At 46.3% G+C, this 15,649-nt stretch overlaps 1 protein-coding gene across 2 annotated transcripts in view; it reads right to left on the reverse strand.

Moving 5' to 3' along the window:
- Positions 1-15,649, reverse strand: part of LOC137095242 (histone deacetylase 1-like) — a 121,310-nt gene that overhangs the window by 93,848 nt on the left and 11,813 nt on the right. The window lies entirely within an intron of this gene.

A 15,649-nucleotide genomic window follows, 5' to 3' on the forward strand; every position in this document is an offset into this window, starting at 1 on the left:
TAGAGTGGACAGTGCAGGAGAATATGCGGTATGGAGTCTAGCTGTCCTGTGCTGCAGAGGCAGACCCTCTTGTCGCTCGGGAGGCCGTTAAGTCTTCCTCTATGGAGCGGCGATGGCATGATGTTAAATCTAGCCAGCATGTAGGCTCTTCTGTAAGAGGGGTTGGTGAGCTCTGTGATGTAGAAGGCTGGATTTCCCTGTTTGTATGGAATTGCCAAGTTAATAGGTGAGCAGGATTTGTTTGCCAAGCTCAACAATTGGTTGTGGTCCCTTTCTAGCAGCCTCCTTTTGATGAGGGTAAAAATCTCGGGAAAAGATAGTAGGGTCAGGAAATCGCTGTCGTAGCCCAATTCCCCGATCTTTGCTAGGACAGTTGAGCACCATTTGGAGTGGTGGAGTTCGCTCAAGGTGAGTTGAATCAGAGAGTCGCTGGGACTTTGATAGTGTATAGATAGCCAAAATTTAATGACGGTTAGCCAGATAGTAGCCTCAATAGAATATTGCCCAGATTCAAGACAAAGAACTGCATACGGGACACAGTTGGGGGCACCATATAGTTTGTGGAGGAATTTCGAATGAAAAGATCTGATGGCGCTGTTATTGGGGGTTAGCCAGATGGGTGCTCCATAGAGAAGTTGTGACATCGCCTTTGCTTTGAAGACTTGCAGAGCTAGGGGGATATATTGGTTACCCCTGGAGTGGAAGAACCTCCTGGTCGCACTGCCACCGATTTGGCCTGGGCCAGTGTATATTTTAAGTGGGTGGACCATGACAAGTTGTTGCTAAACCAGAGACCTAGGTATTTGAAATGTTTTACTTGCTCAATATAATGGCCCTTTATCTTCCAGACTTGTCTTTTGTTGCTTTTCCCAAACGCCAAGATTTTGGTTTTATCGTAGTTCACCTGCAGTTCGTTCATCTCGCAAAAATCAACAAATTTATGCAGGAGTCTTTTTAAGCCCACATGGGAGAGGGATAATAGGGCTGCATCATCCGCAAATAGCAAAAGGGGGACATGCTTTGGGCCAATCTTGGGGCTATGCCCGTCAACTTGAGCCAGGGCTGTAGGGAGATTGTGTAAAAAGATGTTGAAAAGGAGTGGGGCTAGTACGCACCCTTGTTTGACTCCCTTTTGAACCAGGATCGGGTTTGACAGGCATCCCCTGTGGTCTTTCATCTGGCAGAGGTTTTGGTTGTGCAATTTCTTAATCAAGAAGAGTAGTCTTGGGTCTATGTTGAGGGCTACTAGTTTTTCCCACAACTGTTCTCTATTCACAGAGTCAAATGCCCCCTTCAGGTCCAAAAAGGCCACGTTTAGCTTATTAGGGCAATTTTTTGAGTATTTGTTGGCTAGGTGGGCCAAGATGTGAGTCTGGTCTAATGTTGATTTCCCCTTAGAGAATCCTGCTTGTTATGGGCCAATTATGTTGTTTTGGTTGACCCATGATTCTAGCTTAGTTTTCAGGAGCTTGGCATACATTTTCCCTATTATGGAGAGCAGGCTAATGGGCCGATAGTTCGTTGGATCATTTTGGTCTCCTTTTTTGAATATTGGGACCATTATAGAGGAGGTCCATGCCTTTGGCATGTACCCCGTTTCGTTGATCCTTGTGAAGAGGTTTGCTAGTAGATTTGCCCACCACAGTGGGTTTGCCCTCAGTATTTCAGGGATAATGGCATCGCTACCTGGAGCCTTATTTGTCTTTAGGTTGTGTATCAGGTCGATGATTTCCTGAGATGTAACCGGCTCCCAGCTTGGACCCACTGGCTCTCCACTGTCCTCGTTTTCTTGGGGAGGGTTTATTTCAGCGAACACTTTCGAGAAGTGCTCGGCCCATCTCTCTAGGGAGATATCTGCTCTGGGTGGTTCCTGCGGATAGTTTGTTTTGTTTACTATTGACCAGAATTTCTTGGTGTCGTTTGATTGTGATGCCTCCAGCAGCTGCTTCCAGTCAGCTATGATACGTGCCTTATGTTTTTGGCCCATAAGGAGCTGGAGCTGTTGCTTTCCACCCCTTAACCCTTTCCTCTCCCCCCATTGACAAGTTGATCCTTCTTCATTTATTCAAGCCATCGTTGCATTCTATCTACCGTATATTCCGGCATATAAGACGACTGGGAGTATAAGATGACCCCCAACTTTTCCAGTTAAAATATAGAGTTTGGGATATACTCGTCGTATAAGACCACCCCTCTTCCAATGCACACCAAATAAAACAATTAAAAATCAGATTTGAATTCAATATAGTAATTTTAATTAAAATGCTTATGACATGCAGGTTCCTATGAGAGGGACATTGTACCTTACATTGTACATTACAGTTGCTCTTCCTCCCTTGAATTTCATTTACACTCTGGGTCTGTTACATCATGCTGGCAAGTATGAAAGCAGACTTTAAATGGTTCAGATTACATTTATGTTGGCATAGAAGCTTGCATGCAAATAGAAGTCAGGCTTTGTATTATGAGTACTGAGGTGAAGGCAAAGCATTTGTAGAATTTTTATCTATATGCAGTCTTTATAAATCAGGACCTCCTATCAGAAGAGAGGGGCAGATTGGACCCTCATCCTTCAGAAATGTAGCATTTGGCATGGCACATGTCTACTAGGTCACATCTTGACATGTCTTCATCCTTAAATCACCGTGACAGCTTGAATTGTTTTAGAATTTCTCAAGAACACAGCCAGGTGATGTTTAATTGTTAAAAGGGGAAAAGAGATCAGAAAAGAGGAAGGGGGACCCTGGGTAAATAAGAGCTTTCAAGTTTGACTTCTGTCAAAAATTAAATGCAAAGATACAGGATGGGGAACGCGTGACTCAAGAGCACTACATGTGAAAAAGATCTTGGGGTCCTCGTGGGCAAGAAGTTAAACATGACCCAGCAATGTGATATGGTGGCAAAAAAAAAGCCATTGGGATGTTGGCCTGCCTAGTGTCTAGATCAGGGGTCCTCAAACTTTTTAAACCGGGGGCCGGATTACTGTCCCCCAGCCTGTTGGAGGGCCGGACTATAGTTTTTTAAAAAAACGATAACCAAATTCCTATGCACACTGCACATGTCCTATTTTGCTACTCTTATGAATCGTAATGTAAATATCTGATATGCATCATGTATTTTTATTGTTACAATCTGAACATAAAGCATGGTTTTAGCATTTCTGAAGATAAAATAGTTCCAATTAAAATGAGGAAAACATTCTATTTTCTGTCTTTTTGAAAGTGGTTTTAGAATATGTAAGCATTAGTCCCCTTGTGGGGCGGTGGGAGGGCAAAGTATAAATATAGGAAATAAATCTATATAAAAATGTAATGTTCGTTTGTGGGATTAACAGAACTCAAAAAGCACTGGAAACCTAACAACCCAATGTATGTCCTTCACCAAAAAAAATTGATTTTGTCATTTGGGAGTTGTAGTTGCTGGGATTTATAGTTTACCTATAATCAAAGAACATTCTGAACCCCATCATCGATGGAATTGAACCAAACTTGAGTTCTCCCATGACCAACAGAAAATACTGGAAGGGTTTGGTGGGCAGTGTCCTTTGGTTTTAGAGTTGTAGTTCACCTACATCCAGAGAGCACTGTGGACTCAAACAATGATGGATCTGGACCAAACTTGACACTGATACTCAATATGCCCAAATGTGAACATTGGTGGCGTTTGGGGGTTGTATTTGCTGGGATTTATAGTTTACCTGAAATAAAAGAGCATTCTAAACTCCACCAATGATGGGATTGAACCAGTCTTGGTACACAGAACTCCCATGAACAACAGAAAATACTGGGTTTAGTGGGCATTGATCTTGAGTTTTTGAGTTGTAGTTCAGCTGCCTCCATAAATCACTGTGGACTCAATGATATATCTGGACCAAACTTGGCACTGACACTCAATATGTGAACACTGGTGGCGTTTGGGGGTTGTATTTGCTGTGATTTATAGTTCACCTGCAAATTTAGAATCATAGATTCAAAGAGTTGGAAGAGACCTCATGGGCCATGCAGTCCAACCCCCTGCCCAAGAAGCAGGAATATTGCATTCAAATCACCCCTGACAGATGGCCATCCAGCCCCTGTTTAAAAGCTTTAAAAACTTGGCACTAATATTCCAAACCTTTTTGCTGCAGGGGCTTGTTCTCCCGGCGCAGCTGGCAGTGGAGCAGGAAGCGTCCCGTGGCCGCGGAGAGCAGAGCGGCCAGAGCAGAGGGTGCCTGAGATGGGCGGAGCAGCGCCAGGTTCCCTGGACATGCCCACCCAGCGCCGCTCCTTCCATTTTGGACACCCTCTGCTCCGGCCGCTCGGCTCTGCAGAAGACCCACCTGGGAGGCTTCTCCCTCCCACACTCTCCACGGCCACGAGGTGGGTCTTCTGCAGAGCCGAGCGGCCGAAGCAGAGGGTGTCCGCAATGGGTGGAGCGGCACCGGGTAGGCGTGGCCAGGCCAGGCCAGGCCGCGCGGGCCGGAGAAATGCCCTTGGCGGGCCGCATACGGCCCACGGGCCGTAGTTTGGGAATCCCTGGTCTAGATCAAGGGAAGTCCTGCTCCCCATGCTCTATTCTGCCTTGGTCAGACCACACCAGCAATATTGTGTCCAATTCTAGGCACCACAATTCTAGAGAGAATTTGACTCTAAGCTGGAATGTGTCCAGAGGAGAGCGACTAAAATGATCAAGGGTCTGGAGAACAAGCCCCAGGCGATTTAAAGAGCTGGGCATGTTTAGCCTGAAGAAGAGAAATCTGAGAGGAGACATGATAGCCATGTATAAATATGTGAGAGGAAGTCCTAGGGAGGAGGTAGCAAGTTTGTTTTCTGCTGCCCTGGAGACTAGGATGCAATGGAGCAATGGCTTCAAACTACAAGAAAGGAGATTCCATCTGAACATGAGAAAGAACTTCCTTACTGTGAGAGCTGTTCAACAGTGGAACTCTCTGCCCCGGAGTGTGGTGGAGGCTCCTTCTTTGGAAGCATTTAAACAGAGCTGGATAGCCATCTGTCAGGGTGCTTTAAATGATATTTTCCTGCTTCTTGGCAGCATAGGGTTGGGCTGGATTGCCCATGAGGTCTCTTCCAACTCTAGGATTCAAAGCAGGGACATCTCCGACCCATTCTCTTTTCAGATATCAGCCAGCAAGGAAATGCCTTAAATCAACAAATAGCTTACTAAGATCTACCGAGATACTCACAGAGATACCTCAGCAAGCGAGAGTCCAAAAGTGGCAGGCTAAAACCCAGAGCCTCGATCCATGACTGATACCCAATGAGAGACTCCCCCCTGGGCACACAGAAGACTGGGCGACTTGGAAGGCACTGAACAGACTGTGCTGTGGCACCACGAGATGCCGAGCCAATCTTAAGAAATGGGGCCACAAAGGGGAGTCCACAACATGCAAGTGCAGAGAACAGCAACCAGACCACCTACTACAATGCAGCCTGAGCCCTGCCACATGCACGATGGAGGACCTTCCCACAGCAACACCAGAGGCACTCCAAGTGGCCAACTTCTGGTCAAAGGAAATGTAGTGTAATGCCAAGTTTTTAGCTCTGTTTGTGTCTTTTTAAATACATTATAACTGTACCGCTTCTGACATTATAAATATAGTCTATTGTCCCAATCTCACCACCATGGAATGGCAGTGCCATGTTGGCTGTTATTATTATTAAAAGCCCTGTTTACACAAGCATTAACTGGCTTGCACAGCGTGGTTATTTTAAGACTTTCCCATTACAGCCAGCTTTCTGTATCCATGGATTCAATCAGCCATAGAAGAAAGTATTTTTTTAATTATCTGGGAAACAAACCTAGAATACACCATCATTTACAGGAGTTGTAGGTACTGGGATGTATAGTTCGCCTGCCATCTAAGAGCACTTTGAACTCCACCACTTATGCACCTGGAACTAACTTGGCACACAGAACTCTTATGACCAACAAAATGCTGGAAGTCTTTGGAGGGATTTATAGGAGTTGTAGATCACCTACATCCAGATCATAGTATGCACCTGAACAACAATGGATCTGGACCAAACTTGGTATGTTGTTGTTCATTCGTTCAGTCGTCTCCGACTCTTCGTGACCTTATCAAGACTGGACATTGCTCTCCTCCCAAGAAGTAAGCGTCTTCTGATTTCCTGGCCACAGTCTGCATCTGCCGTAATCTTTGCACCTAGAAATACAAAATCTGTCACAGCCTCCACATTTTCTCCCTCTATTTTCCAGTTGTCAATCATTCTTGTTGCCATAATCTTGGTTTTTTTTTTTTTTGACGTTTAGCTGCAACCCAGCTTTTGCGCTTTCTTCTTTCACCTTGATTAGAAGGCTCCTCAGCACCTCCTCGCTTTCGGCCATCAGAGTGGTGTCATCTGCATATCTGAGATTGTTAATGTTTCTTCCAGCAATTTTCACCCCAGCTTTGCATTCATCAAGCCCCGCACATCGCATGATGTTTTAACTGCATACAAGTTTAAAAGGTTGGGTGAGAGGATGCAGCCTTGCCATACGCCTTTCCCAATCTTGAACCAGTCTGTTGTTCCGTGGTCAGTTCTGACTGTTGCTACTTGGTCCTTGTACAGATTCCTCAGGAGAGAGACAAGGTGGCTTGGGATGCCCATCCCACCAAGAACTTGCCACAATTTATTATGATCCACACAGTCAAAGGCTTTAGAATAGTCAATGAAGCAGAAATAGATGTTTTTCTGAAACTCCCTGCCTTTCTCCATTATCCAGCAGATATTGGCAATCTGGTCTCTCGTTCCTCTGCCTTTTCTAAACCCAGCTTGAACATCTGGCAACTCTCGCTCCATGTATTGCTGGAGTCTTCCTTGCAGGATCTTGAGCATTACCTTACTGGCATGAGAAATAAGTGCCACTGTACGGAAGTTTGAGCAGTCTTTCGCATTTCCCTTTTTTGGTATGGGGATATAAATTGATTTTTTCCAGTCTGATGGCCATTCTTGTGTTTCCCATATTTGCTGGCATATGGCATGCATCACCTTGACAGCATCATCTTTTAAGATTTTAAACAGTTCAGCTGGGATCCCGTCGTCTCCTGCTGCCTTGTTTTTAGCAATGCTTCTTAAGGCCCATTCAACCTCACTCCTCAGGATGTCTGGTTCTAATTCATTCACCACACCGTCATAACTATCCTCGATATTATTATCCTTCCTATAAAGATTTTCTGTATAGTCTCGCCACCTTCTCTTGATCTCTTCAGCTTCTGTTAGGTCCCTGCCATCTTTGTTTCTTATCATACCCATTTTTGCCTGAAATTTACCTCCAATGTTTCTAATTTTCTGGAAGAGGTCTCTTGTCCTTCCTATTTTGTTGTCTTCTTCCACTTCCATGCATTGCTTATTTAAAAATAGTTCCTTATCTCTTCTGGCTAACCTCTGGAATTGCGCGTTTAACTGGGCATATCTCCCCTTATCACTGTTTCCTTTTGCTTTCCTCCTTTCTTGGGCTACTTCCAGTGTCTCAGCAGACAACCATTTTGCCTTCTTGGTTTTCTTTTTCTTTGGGACGTACTTTGTTGCCACCTCCTGAACAATGTTGCGGACTTCTGTCCATAGTTCTTCTGGGACTCTGTTTACTAAATCTAGTCCTTCAAATCTGTTTTCACTTCCACTGTATATTCGCCAGGAATGTTAGTGAGATCATATCTAACTGGTCTGTGTATTTTCCCTGATCTCTTCAGTTTTATTCTAAACTGAGCAATAAGAAGTTCGTGCTCTGAGCTACAGTCAGCTCCAGGTCTTGTTTTCACCGACTGGATGGATGTCCACCACCTTTGGCTGCAAAGGATGTAGTCAATCTGATTTCGGTGTTGACCATCTGGTGAGGTCCAAATATAAAACCGTCTTTTAGGTTGTTGGAAGAGAGTATTCGTTATACACAGCGAGTTTTCCTGGCAGAATTCTATCAGCCTGCGTCCCGCTTCATTTTGTTCTCCCAGACCATGCTTGCCTGTGACTCCATCCCCAATATAATCAAATTTGAATACTGGTGCATTTTAAGGGGAATTGGCCTGGGCATTTTGGAGTTTTATATATTGGGATTTATAGTTCACCTGCAACAAGCACTCTGAACTCCACCAATGAAGGATTTGGAAGTAATTTGGCACACAGAGCCCCCATCGCTAGAAAAAATACTGGAGGCCTTTGGGGAAAAAATCACCTTGATTAGGGGGAGTTGTAGTTCACCTACATCCAGAAAGTACTGTGAATCCAAACACTGATGCATCTGACCAAACTTGGCACACATACCTGAGGAAGAGGTAGGGCGGAGGGAGGGAGGAAGGGGGCGAGGAGGAGGAGCAGCAGGCTTTGCTACCAAGCTGGCATCATGGTAGCCTACTGGGATGTCTTCACCCTCACCGGCATTGAGTTGGCTCTGCCTCCGCCCTCCATCTCAGAACACTGATGAGGGAACCAAAGCCGAGGGGTGGGGGCGGGGCCTCTGGCTGCTCCGCCCCCCCATGGAGGGCCCCGGCCCCACCCCCTGCTCCTCCTGCTTCAACTCTTGCCGTGTTACCAGGACGGCTGTTTGCAATCTGTGCTGTCTCCTCCGTCACTGGTCTGCTACTAGCTCTGCCTCTGGCCCCAAGGTCAGAGCAACCACCGAGGAAACCAAAACCGGAGCGTGGGGCGGGGCCGCGAGGGGTTGGGTCCTCTTCTCCCACTGCCTCCCCGCTCTGGTTTTGGTTCCCACGGCGGTTGCTCTGGCTTTGAGGCCAGAAGCAGAGCTAGCATCAGACCAGTGGCAGAGGAGACAGTACAGCACGCAACCCACCCCCCCCTGCCAGCCTGGTAACGCAGCAGGAGTTGAAGCCGGAGCAGGGGGGTGGTACCGGGGCGGGGCCCTCTGCAGGGGGCGGGGCCAGAGCAGCCAGAGGCCCCGCCCCCACCCCAGCTTTGGCTCCTGCAGCAGTTCTGGGATTAGAGGGTGGAGGCGGAGCCAACTCAATGCCGGCGAGGGTGAAGACAGCCCAGTAGGCTACCATGCTGCTGGCTTAGTAGCGAAGCCTGCCGCTCCTCCTCCTCGCCCCCTCCGTCCCTCCACCCTTCCTCCTCAGGCTCCACCACGCGGGGATGCCAAGAGCGAGGGAGACAAAGGAAAAATACCAGGGTACAAGACGGCTCCCCACTTTTGAGATGATTTTCCTGGCTTAGAAAGTCATCTTGTAGCCCGGAATATACGGTAGTTTTTCTTCTTCTAATGATCGTCTTATGGTTTAGCTTCTTGTATCCAATTTTTAAAGGTTGACCATATTTCTTTGATTTCCTTCTGCTTTTCTGTACATAGTTTTTCATTTCTTCTAATGTCCATAATTTCCAATTGTACTTATTCCCACACATATTCATACCATTTTCCCAGGGTCCATTTCTTTTTTTCTTTCCACCCCCAGGCAATCACAGCATGTGCTGCTTTAAACATAATCATAACTAGTGTTTGTTCATGCGCTTTTATTTTATTGTCCTCACAAATCTCTTTTAAGAGAATCTCCATATTTAAATCATTTTTTTATTTTTGTATATAATTCAATTTTTATGAAGATTTGATTCCAGAACTTTTGTGTCTCCTTACATTCCCACTATAAATGTGAGTAGCAGGCTTCTCTACTCCCACAGTGCCAACATTTCGAATTTAGACCCTGAATCATATGTGCCAATTGAATCGGTGTCCTATACCATTTTATTACTTTCTGCTCCAGATCCCTATATTTTTCTATCTTTATTTTATTTAATCCATTCCTTATTCTATCTATTTTTCTTTCCCTATGCCTCCTTCCTTTTCCCATCTATTTTCCATCCTTTTATACATAAATTCCCCATCTTTTAACATTCTTCCATATATTTTACCTAACCCTTTTTGCTTTTCACTGGATCTTTCTTTCAATATTCTATTATATTTTCACCCATATTACTTTCTTTCTTTTTTATTTGTTCCCAAATGCCTCTTAATATTATTAGCCTAAATATTTCTAGCTGACTCCATTCCATTAATACATTTTTTCTATTATATAAATCCTTTATTTTATAATATCCCAACTGTTTCAGTTTCTTTATAACGCTCTTATCCTCTTTGTTCCTCAAACTCCCTATTGGGGCCTCCTTTGAGAAAAATGGTATCCATTTTTTCTTCCATTTCTCCCATATTATTAAAGCTATTTTCCTTGGACCTATTGTTTTCCCTATTACCTCTTTTAGTTTTTGTGTGAAGATTCCATATTCACCTTGACCTTTGTTTACTTCATTTTCTATTCTTATCCATTTCACTTGATTTTCTTCTTCTAGTTCCAAAATTGCCTTCAATTGAAATGCTTCATAATATTCTTGGTATCCCCCATCCTATTTCTTTGTTTGACATATATAATTCCTTATTACTTATTCTTGGTCTCTTCTCCCCAAATATCCACTTTCTAATTTGGTTAATGAACACTGGAATGGAACAATGGATGACGAATCTGGAACATGTTTTTGATGACGAGACGACAGTGAATGGGTATTGTAGTAACTGTTTATTAATTGTGTAATGTGTTAGGTTGTTAACTGTTTCTATACTGTAGCACTGAATTTTTGCTGTTCATATTTGTTGTGAAGGCGCTGTGAGTCGCCTTCGGGCTGAGAAGAGCGGTATATAAGTAAGGTAAATAAATAAATAAATAATTTCTCTATCCTATTTTTGAAATGTTTGCTGTGAGATATCTAATGGCAGTGTTTGAAACAAATACAAAATTTTGGGGAGTATAGACATTTTAATTGCCTTAATTCTCTTAGATATATTTTAAGACGACCCCCAACTTTTCCAGTTAAAATATAGAGTTTGGGATATACTCGCCGTATAAGACCACCCCTCTTCCAATGCACACCAAATAAAAAACTTTAAAAATCAGATTTGAATTCAATATGGTAATTTTAATTCAAATGCTTATGACATGCAGGTTCCTATGAGAGGGACACTGTACCTTACATTACTCATTAGGCCCGTCGCAAACTCTGTTCCTGCGGGAGAAAACCTTGCTAGCACGTCCCTGACGTCATGAGACTCCGCCTCTCTCCCCGCCCCTTTCTCCGCCCCTTCCTCTTTGCCAGCGTGGTTTTTCCTTTGCTAGGGCAGCATTGCCTGCATTTTCTCTCAGTTGGCAGAATTCAACTGAGAGAAAATGCAGGCAATGCTGCCCTAGCAAAGGAAAAACCACGCTGGCAAAGAGAAAGGGGCGGAGAAAGGGGCGGGGAGAGAGGCGCAGGCTCATGACGTCAGGGACGTGCTAGCAAGGTTTTCTCCCGCAGGAACAGAGTTTGCGACGGCTCTTACAGTTGCTCTTCCTCCCTTGAATTCATTTACACTCTGGGTCCTTTACATCATGCTGGCAAGTATGAAAGCAGACTTTAAATGGTTCAGATTACATTTATGTTGGCATAGAAGCTTGCATGCAAATAGAAGTCAGGCTTTGTACTATGAGTACTGAGGTGAAGGCAAAGCATTTGTAGAATTTTTATCTATATACAGTCTTTATAAATCAGGACTTCCTATCAGAAGAGAGGGGCATATTGGACCCTAATCCTTCAGAAATGGCATGGCACGTGTTTACTAGGTCACATCTTGACATGTCTTCATCCTTAAATCACTGTGACAGCTTGAATTGTTTTTCTCAAGAACACAGCCAGGTGATGTTTAATTGTTAAAAGGGGGAAAGAGATCAGAAAAGAGGAAGGGGGACCCTGGGTAAATAAGAGCTTTCAAGTTCTGTAAAAAATGAAATGCAAAGATATAGGATGGGGTATGCATGGCTCAAGGGCAGTACATGTGAAAATGATCTTGGGGTCCTTGTGGACAACAAGTTAAACATGAGCCAACAATGTCATGCGGTGGCAAAAAAAAAAAGCCAATGGGATTTTGGCCTGCATCAATAGGAGTCTAGTGTCTAGATCCAGGGAAGTCATCTCCCCATGCTCTATTCTGCCTTGGCTAGACCACACCTGGAATACTGTGTCCAATTCTGGGCACCACAGTTGAAGAGAGATATTGACAAGCTGGAATGTGTCCAGAGGAGGGTTACTAAAAGGAGGAGCAGCTTAAAAAGCTGGGCATGTTTAGCCTGAAGAAGAGAAGGCTGAAAGGAGATATGAGGAGTCATGATAGCCATGTATAAGTATGTGAAAGGAAGTCACAGGGAGGAGGGAGCATGCTTGTTTTCTGCAGCCCAGGAGACTAGGATGCAATAGAACAATGGCTTCAAACTACAAGAAATGAGACTCCATCTGAACATTAGGAAGAACTTCCTGACTGTAAGAGACATTCAGCTGTGGAACTCTCTGCCTCAGAGAGTGGTAGAGGCTCCTTCTTTGGAAGCTTTTAAACAGAGGCTGGATAGCCATTTGTCAGGGGTGCTTTGAATGATATTTTCCTGCTTCTTGGCAGAATAGGGTTGGACTGGATGGCCCACGAGGTCTCTTCCAACTCTATAATTCTATGACTCAAAGCAGGGACATCTCTGGCCCATCCTCTTTTTGGATATCAACCAGCAAGAAAATGCCTTAAATCAAGAAATAGCTAACTAAGATCTACAGAGATACTCACAGAGATACCTCAGCAAGCAAGAGTCCAAAAGTGGCAGGCTAAAACCCAGAGCCTTGATCCATGGCTGTTACCGAATGAGAAACTCCCTCCTGGGCACAAGGAAGACTGGAAGACTTGGAAGGCACTGAACAGACTGCGCTCTGGCACCACGAGATGCAGAGCCAACCTTGAGAAATGGGGCTACAAAGTGGAATCCACGACATGCGAGTGTGGAGAAGAGCAAACCACAGACCACCTGCTGCAATGCAACCTGAGCCCTGCCACCTGCACAATGGAGGACCTTCTTGTAGGAACATCAGTGTCAGGATGTGCCTTCATGTTTGAGATTCCAAGAAGTCTTCTTCCTGACACTAGAGGGAGTAGTCATGATAGATGGGTTTATGGCAGGGACATCTGGGCATAGTATTCGCTTTGAAGCTGTGGGAAAAGGAATCTTAGTCTAAACTTTGATAAGCAAGGGGGAGAAGGAGGGGGCAAAGCCAGGAGGGGGGATCTGGAGACTCTTGGCGGGAAACCTCAGTTCTCTCTTTGACTTTGTTCTGTATGGATTGAAATAAACTCCAAATCCGAGTACCTGCTTGTGAGTGCGAGTTTTTTCTAAGACCCAGCGGAACCTGACATAAAGAGAGAACTCACAACTTCTTGCTCAACCTGTGAGGATCACAACTATCCGGGGAAAGAGCATGTTCCAGGAAGGAGAGATCCTGATGGGAGCCGAGGGAAGCACCGGAGCTTCCCCTTCCCAGGGGCTGGAGGATGAGAGGATCGAGGACGAGGAATCTTCCCAAGAAGGAGGCGTGGGGATAGAAGAAGAGGGCCCAGCAGTGCCTGAAGACTGGAGGAGGCCCCTAACTTCCACGCAGATGCCTTCCAGGAAGGATGTAACAGTGAGACGCAAGCTGCCCATGTTGGGATTGCGGGAGCCTCGCAGGGAACCCTCGCCCCTCAGCAGCGCATCGGCGCTGCCCGCGCAACACTTCGGGGAGAAAGTGGACGCGATGGAGAGAATGCTGCAAACTTTTTCATTCCAACTGGAGGAGATGAGAAAAGAGATAGCAGCGTCGTGGAGAACCACGCTAGAAGAGAGAGAGCAGCGACGCTCTCATCCACAAGGTATGGGGCGTGGGTATTGGCCCTCGGGGAGAGTGGCATTCGCCATGGAGGGAGAGCAGCTCCACCCTCCCCCCCGGGACCTCGGCATTCACCTCGGGATGGGCGGGGAGAAGCCAACTACATGGAGGCCCCGGGAGAGGAGAGCTGCGCGTAAAGTTCAATGGAGACCCCAAGCAGCTCTCCTATTTCATCATGAACGTGAGACATTTTATGGAAGACTATGGTGATACCTTCCCCTCAGAGGGAGCTATGATCCATGCAGTGGGGGCCAATTTGAAGGAAGCTGCGGTTGATTGGCTCATGCAAATGTATGATACCCGAGCGCCTGAGTTGAGGAGACTGGATGACTTCTTGAGAGCGCTCCGGGAGAGATTTCAAGATCCCTTGGCAGAGGAGAAGGCGAAAGGACAGCTTAAAAAAATCTACCAGGGCAATAAGACTGTCTCTGAATATGCCTTGGAGTTTAAAGCCATTGCAGGCAGAATTAGAGACTGGTCTGAAGCCACAAAGCTCGAATACTTCCGAGCGGGCTTGCGCTCCGATGTGTTGGAGTGGTCACTGCACAGGAGCAACCCAAACACGCTCGAGGAGTGGATTGTGCTGGCGGGGAGGGTCGAGTGTGACCAGGAGCAGATGCCACGCAGAGTGGGAGAGAGAGGGCGAACCCGGCACCCCGCAGCAGGCCCGCAGGGAGGGTCGAGACGCCCCTTGCCCAGAGGAAGGTCAGCCAGCCGCGAGAGGAAAGGAAGGAGGGGCCCCTGCTTCACGTGCGGCCAGGAGGGGCACAGAGCGGCGGAATGCCTAAGAGGGCGCAACCCTCCCAACGCTCCCAAGCCTGACAAGACACCTCCCGCGAGGCCAGCGCCAGGATCCAAAACCATGAAGGGGAAAGCCTCCATGGCGGTGGAAACCGCTTTGGCCCCGCACCAGCTCCCTGCAGAGGAGGAGGCAGAACCGGAGGACGCAGACAGAGATTCCTACCTGGCGGGAAATGGACGAGATCTCCTGTGAGCGCCGCCAACAGGAAGATCGTGAAGACGTCAGGCGGTGAGTTAAAGAAACTAAATTGTGATGTGCTTAAAATGACTGTGATTCTAAACAACCCCAAGTCAGGACTGAGAATAAAAACTGAAGCCATGCTAGACTGTGGGTGCACCAGGTGCCTAATCACCCCCTCCCTGGCAACCAAACTGGGAGTTAAGCCCCAGGCATTAAAGACACCAGTCATTTTCTCCCAGCTGGATGGGACAGCAGCCCACGGGGCCCCAGTAATGGAAAAAACAGACTATTTACACCTGGAGATGGGGACTCACAGAGAGACTTTGCAGTTTGTGATATCCCCCATGGCCCACCAGCCAGTCATACTGGGGATCCCATGGCTGAAATGGCAAAACCCCCAAATTAACTGGGCTGAGGGAGTGTTTACCTTCGCAGATGGGGAATATAGGCCTGAGGGGCTCAACCAGACCCCCCCCCCCGTGCAGATACAAGGGGCGCAGGCAGAAGCGACTCCGGAGGACCCTGAGTTTCGCATCCCAGAGGTTTATCGAGAGTGGGCAGACGTTTTTAGCGAGACAGAATGTGATCAACTACCCCCACATAGAAAAACAGACTGTGCCATTGAATTCGAACCAAATGTTAAATTGCCTAGCCCGAAGCTATACGCAATGTCTGAACCAGAGAGAAAGGCCTTGAGGGAATTCCTGGATAAAAACCTGGAAAGGGGGTTCATAGAGCCATCCACTTCACCGGTGGCGGCCCCAGTGCTTTTTAGGCCTAAGGTCGATGGATCGTTGAGGCTGTGTGTGGACTATAGAGGCCTAAACGCCATATGCACCACCAACCAATACCCCCTCCCCCTCATGTCGGACATTTTGGCACAACTGGGCAAAGCCAAAATCTTTACAAAATTAGACATCAGGGAAGTGTTTTATCGCCTGAGGGTGCGAGATGAGGATTG

This window comes from Anolis sagrei, chromosome Y, assembly GCF_037176765.1.
Source record: "Anolis sagrei isolate rAnoSag1 chromosome Y, rAnoSag1.mat, whole genome shotgun sequence".
Lineage (NCBI taxonomy): Eukaryota > Metazoa > Chordata > Lepidosauria > Squamata > Dactyloidae > Anolis > Anolis sagrei.